The sequence below is a fragment of the Cryptomeria japonica genome, chromosome 11, assembly GCF_030272615.1.
Source record: "Cryptomeria japonica chromosome 11, Sugi_1.0, whole genome shotgun sequence".
NCBI lineage: Eukaryota > Viridiplantae > Streptophyta > Pinopsida > Cupressales > Cupressaceae > Cryptomeria > Cryptomeria japonica.
Window position 1 is genome coordinate 371,174,786 of NC_081415.1, and position 14,388 is coordinate 371,189,173.

The window sequence follows — 14,388 nt, forward strand, 5'->3', positions numbered from 1 at the left end:
AAACCCAGAGGGAGACCCAAATAAGTGGAGGGGAGCATTTCCACCTTACAACCAATGATGTTAGCAATTCTCTGTTGCCTCATAATAGGGGTATTTATGAAATAAATAGCTGACTTCTCCTAATTAACTTGTTGACCAGTCGCCAAAGAATAAGAGATAAGAGCACCTTTGAAGGAAGTAGCCTCACCAACAGAAGAATATCCCATTAAAATTGTGTCGTCAACAAACTATTGATGAGTACAAGACACATTAGCAGAGGAAGGTTGTAGTCCTTTGATGGTTTTATTCACTTTCATTTTTTGAATCAGTCTGCTCATACTCTCTGCCAAGATTGTAAAAAGAATAGGAGAAATAGGGTCTCATTGCCTGAGTCCCCTAGAAGATTTAAAAAATCTAGACGGAGACCCATTAATAAGGATAGAAAAAATTGGGGTAGAAATCAATTCTCTGATAACTTTAATTACCTTCTCATCAAATCCAAAGGCCTCCATAATCCTGAAAAGAACCTGCCATTCCACTCTATCATAGGCTTTTGCCAGATCCAATTTTATCAGAAACCCTTCTTTATTAGCAGCATTAAGAGAATATTCTCATGCACAAGAATAATAGAATCAAAAATCTGCCTACCAGGGACAAATCCTTTTTGCTCCTCAGAGATGACAAAGGGGAGAATAGCCAAAAGTCTGGAAGTCATAACTTTAGAAATAATCTTATAAAAGGAGTTATAAAGACTTATAGGCCTAAAATTTCTCATAGAGTCTACCCCAACCACCTTAGGAATTAGGGCAATAAAAATAGAATTGATTTCCTTAAGGATTCTTCTGGACCTGAAGAATTCTTTAACAGCATTGACCGTATCTTTCCCCACAATATGCCAATATTCCTGAAAGAAGAACATGGCAAAACCATCTGGGCCCGGGGCCTTATCCCCTTGAAAAGAGAAAACAACTTTTTTAATTTCATCAGCAATAGGGATAGCAGATAGAGTCTTATTCTGGCGAGGTTCAATAATCTTGGGAATGTTATCAACCAGGTCTTGTTGCTTAGCAATGTCAATATCCCTACTACCAGTGAGGAGCTGAGAGAAGAACCTAACTGCTTCATCACCAATGTCATCATCTTTAAGAAGAATTTTGTCATCATCAGCAATTAATCTAGATATTCTGTTGGCAGCTTTATGTTTCATGGAAGTCATGTGAAAGAATTTAGTGTTTCTATCCCTAGCTTCCAACCAAATAGCCCTAGATCTTTGTCTCCAGTAGATTTCCTCCCTGTATATAGTGTTGTGAAGTTTGGCTAGAATATCATCTTCCTTAGCCTTGGGATACTTATTATAACCATCTTTCTGAATAGAGTTTTGGATATGTTCTAATTCCTCCTTCAACTTTTTGTTTTGATTCAAAAATATCTCCAAAAACCTTCTTATTCCAGATCTTGATGTTATCTTTGATGTTTCTAAGTTTTTTAGCAACTTTGTACATGGCAGATCCATCCACATTAATATTCCACCAATTGGCAATGGATTTTTCCAAAGATGGGTGTGATATCCACATTTTCTCAAACTAGAAAGGAAAACAATGTTTTCTCTTAACAAACTCAGCAACAAAAGAAATGGGATAATGATCCGAGCCAATTTTGTTGATGACAGAAAAAGAACATGTATGTGTAAGGATCCAATCATGAGTGATAAGGGATCTATCAAGCCTTACCTGAATGAGGTTTCCTCCATCCCTTCAATTAGACCAAGTGTAGGAAGCTCCAGTAAGATCAACATCAATCAAGGCATTGGTATTGATGAAGTCCACTAGGTCAGTCCTGCTATCCAATTGGGCTTGAGTTCCTCCAAATTTGTCAATTCCTTCCAACGGGGTATTGAAATCTCCCATCAACAACCAACTATTCTGAGAAAAAAACCTTCTTTTCTGCTGGAACTTGTCTCAAAATTTACTCCTAGCAACTTTGGAATTTGGGGCGTAAATGTTGGTAACCACCCATTCCTTTCCTTCATTAATACTTTTTACTTTCATTGATATAATATTACCATCTTCATCTATCAAATCTCCAAATATAGTTTTCTTGTTCGAGAATATAGCCACCCCACCTGACGCCCCATTCGAGCTACTACCACAAACTCCTCCCTGTTTAAAGAATTTTAAATTTTCAACTTTTTCCTTACTCATTTTGGTTTCCTGAACCAAGATGATATCTGACTTTTGATCTCTAATAAGATTCTGTAAAACATCCTGTTTATGGAGACCATTTAGGCCTCGAATGTTCCAGGAGATTACCTTCATTTGGAAACCAGGGAGAGGATTCCTGAATAGTTCGCTACCTTCCATCAGCTATGTTTTGTTTGCTCTCCTGGTCTCGGTGCCGCTTCATGGGTTTACGACCTTGCGGAGATTTGGAAAGACCAATATATGCCTTAGATCTGGTCCTAGTTTTAACCCCATTAGAGCATCTTGTCTTCTTATTTTTCTTTTTTCCCACCCCTATTATCTCTTCATCATCTTCATCATCTTCATCTTTGTGAGCAACTTGCTTATTATTCCACGGTTCTCCACCTTTCTGAGAGGAGGTGGGCGTTTCAGTTCCAGCATTCTGAAATAGAGAGTTTAGGTTAACATGAGGTGATCCGAACTTATTCTTTTTTCCAACAATAACTTCAGGTGCCATTTGGACAAGCTCTATTACTTTTCATTACTAAAACTTGAAGGGCCTCATATTGGGATTCATTCATGTCATCAATCTCACCCTCTTCAAGAATTTCTTCTATGGTTACATTCTCTTCCTCCTAAGTCTGTAAAACTTCAAATACATTGACTGTTTTGATCTCAAATCCACTATTTTCATTCTTTTTATCTTCCTTTTGAAGGGTAACCTTGAGAGGACTAGCTTTCCTATTATCTTTTGTTATATCTTTTAGGTTACTAGGAAGTCCACTCCCTCCTTCCACTCTATTGTCCTTCTTATTGTTAGTCGTCTCTTTCCATATCTGTTAAACATGATTGTTAGACTTCTGGGACTTTTTGGGGTTACTTGGGCAAGCCTTAGCCCAATGTCCATCTTTCTTACAAGAGAAGCACACAAAGGGGAGGGACTCAAACTCTATGGTTTGTTCCCATAACCCAAGTTTGGAGTTTATTTCAATAGTACTGGGAAGATCCATATTCTGAGAGATATTGACACAAATCCTTGCACACACCAGTCTCTTTCGTGCTGCTATCATAGGATCTATAGCAACAAGCTCCCCAAAAGAGTTAACAATACCTGAGAAAACATCCTCCACCCAGAATTCAAGCGGCAAACCAGGCAGCCTTACCCAGACTGGAGCAGATTCAAAAAAGGAGTCATTGAGTTCCATATTTGGAGACCATTTCCTTAGGGATAACGAAGATTTACCAAACATCCATGGTCTGCCGCTCAAGGTCATTTCCAGATCTTCCCCACAAGAGAAGGAGAAAACAAAAAAAAACCTTGACAGGGCAGAAACATCAACTTGACCTTTCAGCCTCCATTTTCTCTTAACAAAATATCTAACATCCTCAATATTGGGTCATGGTCCGACAAATTTTCCCACTAGAGAAAAGGCCATTAGATATATACTATGATCGATAACCATATCTGGTACAGCAATAGCAAATTTGCCTATTTTTTTATCAGAAATGTCTTCCACAGAGGGGAAGGACAATTTACCAATGGGTTTGTTTGCAAAAAAACGGTTCCAAGGTTTGAGAGCCTTCACCTCTGTCGTCTTTTCCAAGTCAGTGTTAACAATCTCAAGACCCGATTTTGAAGAATCTTCATTATTTTATGGCCAGGAGGAGGGTCCCAATGTTGTGGGTCCCCATCCTATCTCCCATCCTTATCATCCATCGTAGATCCCATAGGTTGTTCTTGAGCTACAGAGGCAACAAAACCAAAGGAACAATACGCGTTGTTCCCTCCATTCACAGAATTCAAATCTCCCTCTAGATGTGTTGTTCCCTCCATTCACAGAATTCAAATGGAGGTGGTGCTATGTTGATCTCTCCTGAAGGTAAGATATGTTATGTGAACCTTCAAGACTGAATACTTAGCTTCTTCTTGATCTAATCAACTTTAGAACATTCTCACATTGTGCATAAGATCTTCAAATGAATCTGCACACTAATTGAGTAGACAACTTCCATAAATTTTGCTACAATTATTATCTACTCATTCAACATCATCACCTACATACTTGCATACCACACAAAACACACATTGAAATAAATATGGTCAACAATTATATGCATTCTAATATCAGATACCACCTTATTGCTGCCACATGCAAATCTATCAATCAAATGTCTATTTGGCTAGGACTTAAAGCTCACACTTTACTCCAAGAGTAAGGACACACTATGCATTATCCAATACACTACTTGTCCCAGTGAACATCCACACGCTTCATTCAACTAGTGTATAGTGCAATACTTCTAGCACATTCAAGCAAAACATCATTACAAACTTGTAAACTTGGACAATGAATATTTTGTTACTTCTATCTTCTTGTCTCTTGAAGCTTAGCTTGTGCAATTCTAGAAGCTCATGCTTCATACTTAGCTTAACTTTACTCTAAATTGCACCATTAAATATCACTAAAATAAAATTTGGTACAAGACAAGTTGCCACTGTACACACAGTGTTTGAGTAACAAACCTATTAAACATACCACAAACACTTATGGATCACCTTAAACAACAAGAACAAATGCATGATGATATAATTCACATTATCCAAGAGCTATCCCCATAGCTTGCCACTGACCTTTTGGAACACAAATGCTCAAATTTGTCATGCTAGAAGTAACTAAAATTACTATATCTTTCTAACACTTGAAATCAAGGGGAGCGTAAAGATGATTCATGAACAATACATTTAATTTTCACTGACTCCTTTGACATTAATGAAAACATAGTATTCAACATATGTCACATGTAGAAGTTGTGTATCTTGTAGGATTCACAATGTATATTGTAGGGGTATAGTATATTTTTTTGCACGTGAGGTATATACAAGGTTTTAGGTAGGCAAACCATGGGTTTTACAACATATATGGCTAGAGTTTGAAGAATTATTGTGTAGTACCCCTACCCTAATCAGTTTCTAATCTCGGTTTGACCTTGGCTAGTTTATCATGTTATAATTTTATAATCAGATGTTTTGGATTTTAGTGCATGGCTGTTAATGTGGTTTTTGCACCAATTTGTATGCAAGTTATTAATTCTCCTATTTCGTGTTATTATCTCGAGCTAACGCTTTCATTAAGTTTATATATGTATGCATGTATGACTCTTGGTTGCAGGAGATTTCAGGTACAGTACCGCATGGGCGCAAGCTTCGTCTCCGCTTGAATTTGCAGGTTTGAGTGTACCTCTTTGGTCATTAGAATTTGGACTAGGTGGTCATAAGACCCTCGTTTGACCATAGTCGTGCTCAAGTGAGCGTCATCAGTCGTCATCCGAATCCCCTTTGGTTGGGTATGTGGGTCGTCTGTCTGTGTGGCTTTCTTGGGTTGTGTGTTTTGTGCGCATGGTTAAAATTGAGTAATTAGTCCTTGGTATTAATGTGATTATATATGTGTTTGTGCATTAAAGATTAATGGACTAAATTAAACAGGGTTTCTTTATGCGATTATCGTTAATTTGAATTGCTCGATTTAAATTGGGAGCAAGTTCAATTAAATAGTTAATTTTAATGTTAAACTTAATATGTTAATGCTGTTGGAAAAGAAAGATTTAAATTTAATTGAAATAGAGTTAATTTAATCTTATTGGCTTTTTGAAATAGAAAGGTTAATTTCAGTTATTTAAGAAAATCAATTTCAAATTGAAAAGCAAGTTAATATATTGATATAGTTAGAAAATAATGATTTTTGAGGAATTATTTTAAATAAAATATTTTAATTCCAAAATAATAATAATAATAATAATAAAAATTTTGGTCAAACCTTTTCCATTTAACCTAGGCTTTTGGAAAAATATGGGAGATGGATATTTTTGGAAAAATATTTTTTGGAAAATATTTTTGGATGGAAAATTTGGGGGTTTTGGGAAGAAGAGGGAATTTCTTGAGCTGGAGAATGGGGTTCTTCTTCAATCTTGTCAGGATTGCTGAGCCAAGTAGGCCTCTGGTTAATTTCACTAATTTCTTTGTTTTAAAGAAATTGTTTTGGTTTTTTAAGAAAATTGTGTGTGAAGATCGAAAAATCTCATCTATTTGGGGAAAATGAAACAGATGCAAGTTTATTTCCAATCCAAACCCTTCTTGTTTGTTTCCATTCCAAGTTTAGTTTTAGGTTGCTCAGGGTGTTTTAAAATCAAAAAAATAAAATTGGATGGTTGTTTTCAATGAAAATTTGTTTAAATTCCAAATTAATGCTTTCAAATTCAAGCTTTAATCAAATAAATCTGCCTGGGTTTGGACAATGGATGTTAATCCTTATTATTTTGCCAAGTATGGTATTGTGGAGAAATTTCCCTTCCTGAAACTGGGTATTTGAATAATGTTAAAAAAAAAACCCGTGCTTTCTGAAAGAAAAAAATATATATATTATTTTCAGTCTTAGGAGGCCGTGTATTTTGCTGTGTATGTAATTTTATTTTTTTAACAGTAAAAAGAAAAAAAATATTAAATAAAAAAAAAAAAAAGTAACATATATAAAAACCCACATGGCGGGGATAAACCCCCACCACGGGGACGTAGCGGCTGCTACCTATATATTTTTATTTTTTTTAAATAAAAATATATATATATAATAATTTAATATTATAATAAATGTATTTTTTATTAAGTTTTTTAATAATGATTAATTGTTCATTAAGTAATAAATTGTTATTAATTTGTTATTAATTATTTGTATAATGGAAAATATACATTAATTAATATTCAAATTCTATTTTATTATTAATGAATACTTTTCTAATTAAATACTTGATTTGTTAATATTGGTTTTTAATTATTAATTTGTTATATTTTATTAATCGCGGATTAATAAAGATATATATTAATTAATCGTTGATTTTGGTATTTTTCTTCATGTGGGCAAGGAAATAAACTGTTAATTTGGGAATGGATTATCTATATTTGGTTCCTTTAAATATATATTTCCTTGATCTGTATAGTGTAACTTGGTTCTGGAAAAGATGAATTTGGAGGAATTATTTTTGAACCAGTATGACAATGATGTTTTAATTGAAGATTAAATATCATATTTAGTTGGTTAATGGTTGTTTAATTATATTCATGTGAAATTGGTTTAAGAACTCATAATGATGCATTTATGTATGTTCGATGCAATCGAACCTTAGAGAATTAGAAAACCAAGAACGATTTGTACCTAGATGAGGTAGATAACTGCAATCTAACCTAGATCATTTAGAAAACTTGATCGACATTTAATGCTTAAATCTATATGGGAAAAGATTGTATTTACCAATTATTGCCTATGCGAATTTAATTTCTGTATTCGCTTTTGCTTAAGTAATGGCAAACCTTGCTTTGTTTGATTGGACCCTATCGTATGGATTGATTTGGGGTAACAATTTCAGTCCTCGGTCTCGAGTTTGACTGTTGCTTTGTGGTGGTATCGTAATTGGTCATTTCCTTAATGCAGGTGTCGAATGATGATTTGTGATTGACCATAGTTGGTCAGGTCTCTAGTTAGAGTACCGTCAATCAGTGTACCTCATATGAGTCGTGTTTTGACCAAATGGTTGTTCCCTCCATTTTGAACTTCGTTTGCTTGACCATGTGTATTCCTTGGTTTATGAGGTCGCTTGAATATAGTCTAGTGTCGTATGGGAAAGTGGCTTTTGATTGGGGGTCGTGCCCAAAGTGGCTGCTGGGTAACCCATCAAAAGTGAGTCTAATAAGTGATAACCTAACAGTAGATTAGAATGTTAATCTCTAAGTAAGATAATTGTGCCTCACACATGGGACGAGTTGTAACACAGACTCAACATGCTGTGAGAAGGCCTGAAATGGAAAACCATCATCCTTGTCTTCACGAAAGGATGTGTGGGTCCACGTGAGGCTTGGATAGGCCGGAGGTTCGGATTAGGTTGCCAGGGTAACCCAATGTATGGGGCTGAAACTTATGAAGCCCTGCCATGGTAACCATACCAGGTTGTGTGATGACACTTGTCCCTACGTTCGCTAGTGTGTGGTTGTATTGTCTTGACAGGAGCATTTTTGTGGAGTCGTCCTGTTGCTTGTGCCCTTGTGAGAACCTGATTTCATGTTAGACCTTGGGTTGCGATGGCTTAGTTTTGTGGATGCTCCAGTGGACCCTTTGTATTTGCTTCGATTATGTTTCAGATGGATCCTTTCCTTTTCAGGGATCATTTTTGTATTTATTGACCGATGTAGTCGTTTGTATATTGGGTATGTTTCGCCTTGATGGCAGGATTGTAAATAATGAGAACCTCATGTATTCTTAACTTTATTAATTATCAAAGGGGTCTTGCAGTTGAGCAGACCTAGAGATGTAGCCCTTTAGGGGTGAACTCCAAGATCATCTTGGTGTTATGTGATGTTTTTGCTCTTATGATTCCCCTTTCAGTTTTGGCATGTATGAATGGCATTTTGATAGAATGTCTAAGTTTGTTAGAAGAAATTAATCTTAAATGCATGTATGCAGTCCTCTCTTGAATGTAGTAAATTGTATCATGAAAGAATGTAGCTTAGAGTAATGGAATATATTCAGTTGTTGTTAAGGAAATTAAGTATGCATGGAAAGATCTCATATGTTTATGATGAAATTCTTGTGTGTTAGAATATTAGATGCATGGCTTATATTTTAATGAAAAGCTTGAATGTAAGGTATGATCGAATCATAATGGATAAACATTAGCATGTGATTTATATTTTCATCTTCTGAAAGAAATTATCCTTGTTTAAGAATTATCTCGTTTTTAAGATAATCAGCTTATTGGATTAATAGTGTGAGTTAAGTTAAATGTGTAATTAAGTAATCATGTTGGGAAACTCTTTAGGTGTTAGATGATGTCTTCCGCTATGTAATCTGAATTTTGATATCTCTTTGTATCCTAATGTTGTTTAACTTTTTAAAAAAAATTATTGCACTCTATTCTTGTGTTATGGCTTAATCCCTTCGGGGTTTCTTGGCAGGGCATTACATTTGGTATCAGAGCCAAGTTGCAAACACTGGGATCTCTGGTGTCGCGTGTGCCCTTAGTTGGTGTGAGGTGTATCGACCTGATGTGCATGTTTGTCCTCCTTCTTGTATGTGAGTGATTGAGCAAACCTTAACTTGTGTGTAACGCGTGTGTTCACACCTTGTTCTCACCTTCTTGATGTTGGTGTTTTTAAGTGATTATCTGTGCTTTGTTTTCTTATTGATGTCTTGGTCTACAATTACTCATATTCTGAAAGATATTCGTGTGTACCTTCCTTATTGATTGTTGTACTCTTTAGACTAATCTATTTGGGTTGGTCAGTGCTTGTCTTGAATCTGAAAGTGGGAAATGTGCTTGTTTAAGATTATGATCTAGCTTAGTGTTGTCCACTTGAAGGACTTGTATGGTAGATATTGAATGCTTATTTTGTAGAAAATTGAATGATTATCACCCTTCCTCCTCTCTCTCTCTGGAAATTAAAATGTTTGGGATATGTGTAATTATCTCAAATTTGAGTTTTCTTTTTTGCGACAGAAAAGGGTGTGACTTCTTGAGCCCTTGTGTGAGCCTTATGACGCTTCTGTGTTTTAGATTATAAAAGGGCTTCGGGTTGAAAGTTCATATTGGTCATTGGGAGAAAACCGTATGTTTACATTAAAGAATTCTCCATGTGTAATGTAGGAGTAACATAATTAAATTCTATCTTAAGTAAGGTGCATCAATATGCGAATAGTTGTTATGTGAAACTGCTTTGTTTGTAAAAGAAGTATAAAAGGGGAACATGTTATAGTGGCTTCGAGAGTGTATTAGTGTGTTCCACGAAAGATTGTTTTATGTGTTTTATTAAACCAGTTTGATTGAGGATCTATTTTAGCAATGCTCCATTGAACTTGCTTCTGGGTACATGTAATTACCTTAGTATGTTTAGAAAGTGTGAATGAAAAGCTTGTCTGATGTGCATGCATTAATATGTATTATTTTGGTGATAGCTCCTCGCTTACCTTCTGATCGTATTTTGTTTTCCAATGATAGGTTGCAATTATGATATGTTTTGTATTGAATTAAGAGTCGTGAGTGTTCGCTTAAGGTCTTGCATTATCAAAAGATTGTCTGTTTTGATCTCTGTTGTTTGGAAAACTAGAACATTATGTTGCAACCATAATAATTGGAAATGTCATGTTAGGCTATTTGGCATCCTTCTAAAACGGTAGCAAAATGAAAACCGTGCAATTGAAATGATAGGCTTATAGTGAGAAATTTTAGCATGTAGTGTGATTTTGTTGATCTTGTGTCCGTGTAGGAAATAGTTTGGTTAACAAACTCTCTTTCCCTTCTCTTTGACTAAATCATAAGTTTTTTAGAAATGCTACGAAGAATGCATTGATTTAAATAGAATGTTTATAAAACATGTGAAATTGTACTGTTGCATTTTGGCTTCATATTGAAAGATGAAAGTCCTTTTTGGAAAGAATTTGTATAATTAGTAATTTAGTTACGAATGCTTAGTGAAATTCGAGAAAGATATAGGAATGATGTTATTTCCTTATGTAATTGTGAACTGTTAATAATTTCAGTACTTGTATCTAGAGTAAACTTTATTCAGTTATTCATGTGGGAAGCATTAATAAAATCTTCCTTGAGTAGATGATTGCGTACTGAAAAGTACTCCCTGTAAATGTGACTAACCAGTACTAGTGTATTCATGTGTATTGTAAGAAACCAATGCTTATTATATGTGCCCATGGGTTGGTGAAGTAATCAACCATGGAGGATATGTTGCTTATGAGTATGGAAAACCATATTGTCTATGTGATGTTGCTTATTTGTTTCCCTACTGAGTACCAAACCTCGGGTTGTGGGTAATTCAATATGTTAAGGGGTAGTATTCAAAGTCATCATTCCTTGAAAAGTATGGATCGGCGTACGAGTAATGTCGGCGCGAAGTGACTTTAGCTTCTCTATTTCGAGGAATGATATAGTTATTCAATAAAACTGTAGCAAAGGTGTACTTAATACTTTCCCTTTTGATGAATCTATTTATAGGTTTATGAGTGACAACTTATTCCTCTCCTTTATTTGAGCATATTGATGGCATTTCTTGAGCATGGTGATGGTGTATTTTGGAGGATCCTTTGCCTTGTCTTCATGAAAAGTAGGTTTATTCACATGAGCTGCCAGTTAGCATGTGATGGTGGGCATGTGAGTAGACCTTAGTCAGGTATACCTCTGACTTACGGCGAGTATCCTTATACATACATCGCTATGCAAGACGTGACCTGCGCGTGCTTGTTTCCGTGAGGTACACTACCATGTGGGATATGTCCATTGTGTGTCTTCTCCGCTTGGGGTATTGCCATGCTGCGTGACGACGTGATGTGGGGTGATGTCGAGATGCACACCGCCATGCCATGTGGGTAGTGTGACTATGTCGCACCACATGATGAGCTACTGCAATAGCTAGACAATTGTTCCTTCCTTCCCCGTTGGTGGCTAGATGCTAGTCACACAGTGATGTTATGTGCAGTTGTGATATTCTTTATATTCTTTGGGGACCAGCAATTTATTTTACTTTGACTTTGAAGGTTTAGCCACGATCTTGTGATCTTTTGCATTCTTGATTTGGTGTTGCAAATTCCGGATTATTTTCTTGCCTTACTGTTGGAATTGATGATTTATTATCTTTATTCATCTGTAATTTGGTGGCTAAACTGGTTTATCCTTATTGTTTTCGTATGTTGGTCTTGTGTTGAAATGTGAAATTCCTCTCCAAGGACGTATGAAACGGTCTTAGTAGAGTGTGTACGAGGAAGTAGATGTAAGGAACCTTGAGGATGGGGGTACGTGAGGCTGTGATGCAGCTAAGATCCACTACCTACCTATGTGTGGTGACTATCTCTTAGAGGCTAACCACCTTACTCAACAAGAGATGTTCACGAAGGTCTTGTATGGAAGGTAGCACCACTATGGTGTGCCTAGCACCATCGAGCCTTGAGTGAGATATTGGATATTTATGATCATATTATTGTTCTGATATCAGGGATAGAGATGCTGATCGTGCATGTTATCTTTGACCGAGCATTAGACATGCTCACATGTGGCCTTTTGGGTTGTGCATTCCAGTTATGTGGATGGTTATTATTTGTATCATGGAGTAAATTGTGTTAACTTGTCACTATGTTATGGGACATAGTCTTTGGAAAGGTTTTCTTATGCCTGGCAAGTGTAAACAATTGAGTTATTTACATTGCTCTTTTTCATGAAAGTTAACTTGGTTGTAGAAATTAAAATTTTGAAGCTAGTTATATGCGATAAATTTTTATAATAAAGATGGATTGGTAAAAGAAATTGATCTTAATGGCATGTTTTCTGGTCATATTTGGTAGATGATTATGGTAATTGTGGTTTACCTCTTTGTAATGCATTAATTTGGTGTAATGAAAGGAAGAAAGTGTTTGTATCTCTGCTATGATTATTGATCATTCTTGGAATATTTTAAAAAGTGTATGGTTTTAGATGTATCTTGCCAATGGGTAATGGCATTCGTAAAGGATTTAGCAATAATATTTCACTTATTTATGGAAAGATTCCTATGTGCAATTTGATCTTTGTTAAATGAGTTTCAGTGCTGATGCGTGCGACATGTTCTCTATCTAGCCTTACGACTTCCAGGAGTAAGTCAGAACCTAGGGGGAAGAATGTAGTACCCTGCCCTAATCAATTTCTAATCTCGGTTTGACCTTGGCTAGTTTACCATGTTATAATTTTATAGTCAGATGTTTTGGATTTTAGTGCATAGTTGTTAATGTGGTTTTTGCACCAATTTGTATGCAAGTTATTAATTCTCCTATTTCGTGTTATTATCTCGAGCTAACGCTTTCATTAAGTTTATATATGTATGCATGTATGACTCTTGGTTGTAGGAGATTTCAGGTACAGTACCGCATGGGTGCAAGCTTCGTCTCCGCTTGAATTTGTAGGTTTGAGTGTACCTCTTTGGTCATTAGAATTTGGACTAGGTGGTCGTAAGACCCTCGTTTGACCATAGTCATGCTCAAGTGAGCATCGTCAGTCGTCATCCGAATCCCCTTTGGTTGGGTATGTGGGTCGTCTGTCTGTGTGGCTTTCTTGGGTTGTGTGTTTTGTGCGCATGGTTAAAATTGAGTAATTAGTCCTTGGTATTAATGTGATTATATATGTGTTTGTGCATTAAAGATTAATGGACTAAATTAAACAGGGTTTCTTTATGCGATTATCGTTAATTTGAATTGCTCGATTTAAATTGGGAGCAAGTTCAATTAAATAGTTAATTTTAATGTTAAACTTAATATGTTAATGCTGTTGGAAAAGAAAGATTTAAATTTAATTGAAATAGAGTTAATTTAATCTTGTTGGCTTTCTGAAATAGAAAGGTTAATTTCAGTTATTTAAGAAAATCAATTTCAAATTGAAAAGCAAGTTAATATATTGATATAGTTGGAAAATAATGATTTTTGAGGAATTATTTTAAATAAAATATTTTAATTCCAGAAAAATAATAATAATAATAATAAAATTTTTGGTCAAACCTTTTCCATTTAACCTAGGCTTTTGGAAAAATATGGGAGATGGATATTTTTGGAAAAATATTTTTGGATGGAAAATTTGGGGGTTTTGGAAAGAAGAGGGAATTTCTTGAGCTGGAGAATGGGGCTCTTCTTCAATCTTGTCAGGATTGCTGAGCTAGGTAGGCCTCTGGTTAATTTCATTGATTTCTTTGTTTTAAAGAAATTGTTTTGGTTTTTTAAGAAATTTGTGTGTGAAGATCAAAAAATCTCATCTATTTGGGGAAAATGAAACAAATGCAAGTTTATTTCCAATCCAAACCTTTCTTGTTTGTTTCCATTCCAAGTTTAGTTTTTGGTTGCTTGGGTCGTTTTAAAATCAAAAAAATAAAATTGGATTGGCTGTTTTCAATGAAAATTTGTTTAAATTCCAAATTAATGCTTTCAAATTCAAGCTTTAATCAGATAAATCTGCGTGGGTTTGGACAATATACATTAATTTGTTAATATTGGTTTTTAATTATTAATTTGTTATATTTTATTAATCGCGGATTAATAAAGATATATATTAATTAATCGTTAATTTTGGTATTTTTCTTCATGTGCGCAAGGAAATAATCTGTTAATTTGGGAATGGATTATCTATATTTGGTTCCTTTAAATATATATTTCCTTGATCTGTA